Here is a 1,626-nt window from a genome sequence, read left to right on the forward strand (position 1 = left end):
TATACGTCTGACATTTATTTCTGCGGTTATTTCACACAGTGCTCCTTGTCTGTTAGCACTGACAACTCTACTCAAACGCCGCTGCTCTCGGTCGTTAAGTAAAGGCCGCCGGCCACTGCGTTGTCCGTGGAGAGAAGTAAAGCCTGAGGTCTGGTACTTTCGGCACACACTTGAACACAGAAATCGTGAGGAATATTCGATTTCCTAGCGATTTCCGAACTGGAATGTCCCAAGCGTCTCGCTCCAACCACCATTCCGCGTTCAATTTCTGTCAATTCCCGTCGTGCGGCCATTATTACATCGGAAAGTTTTTCACAATGAATGACCCGAGTACAAATGACAGCTCCACCAACGCCCCTTGCGTATGCGATACTACCGCCACCTGTATATGTGAATATTGCTACCCCATGACTTTTGCCACCTCAGTGTAGGTTTGACAAAATGAGATGAGAATTAAACAGAATTATGTCGCAAATTGCTATAATTTCGCTGCGGCCCGTGTTGTTAACGCCACCACATTTGGGGTCACAGACAGCGCTGTCCTCACGTGATCTGGTCAGCCGCGTGCGCCGGTCTGCGGTCACGCGCAGCACGAATCTCGCGGGTGCGGTCGACTGCGTGTCAGCACGCGTGGCTGGAAGCTGCTCGGCCGTCGCTGCTGCATTAGCGCCCACGCACCGCGGCAGATCACGCTAGACCACGGTCTGCGGCATCGCTGCCGCCACACTGTGTTCGCCCAGGCGGACTGTCCGCTGCAGTTAGAACGCTTCCGGCTCGCTAATCACGAGGCGGCCGGTGCTGGCTTGCTACTGTGCGCGCGTTAAGACTGTACTGCTGCACGAAAGCGATAAGTACTGTACACAAGTATTGCGCGGTCAGGACGCTCTGCTCACGGTTCCGAGGATTTCCACCAGTCGTTTCAGGAGCATTACCTGAATATCGAGATAACAAAGGCTTTCCTTTGCTGTTTACACGTCGGAGTGTTAAATAAGTATACATATATATACTAAAATGGTATCTGTTCTTTCGGACATGTCCGAAAGAACAGATACCATCGGTGACCATGCAGCTCGTAAGAATGAAATTACAATGAAATGAACACCCTTAGCTGCTTACAGGCGTTGACATACGTCAACGGGGACAGATGAAAATGTGTGCCCCGACCGGGACTCGAACCCGGGATCTTCTGCTTACATGGCAGACGCTCTATCCATCTGAGCCACCGAGGACACAGAGGATAGCGCGACTGCACGGATTTATCTCTGGCGCGCCTCCCGCGAAATCCCCATTCTCAACGTATTGTCCCGCACTACATTCGTAGTGCCCCCGCCCATTATACTCATTACTCGCGGCGCGTTGCCGATTCCCGTAAGAGTTCGGGCACTGTTTGTGCATTCGCACAAAAGAAGAAGATGGTCAAGTTGCCGGTGAGCCTTAACTATATATACAGGGTGTTTCAAAAATGACCGGTATATTTGAAACGGCAATAAAAACTAAACGAGCAGCGATAGAAATACACCGTTTGTTGCAATATGCTTGGGACAACAGTACATTTTCAGGCAGACAAACTTTCGAAATTACAGTAGTTACAATTTTCAACAACAGATGGCGCTGCGGTCTGGGAAA

At 50.5% G+C, this 1,626-nt stretch overlaps 1 non-coding gene across 1 annotated transcript; it reads right to left on the reverse strand.

Annotated features, from left to right (window-relative positions):
* Positions 1–1,155: 1,155 nt before the first annotated feature.
* Trnat-ugu lies at positions 1,156–1,229 on the reverse strand. The gene has a single exon. It is a non-coding gene; the product is annotated as a tRNA-Thr (tRNA).
* Positions 1,230–1,626: the final 397 nt, after the last annotated feature.

This window comes from Schistocerca americana, chromosome 4, assembly GCF_021461395.2.
Source record: "Schistocerca americana isolate TAMUIC-IGC-003095 chromosome 4, iqSchAmer2.1, whole genome shotgun sequence".
Classification (NCBI taxonomy): Eukaryota; Metazoa; Arthropoda; class Insecta; order Orthoptera; family Acrididae; genus Schistocerca; species Schistocerca americana.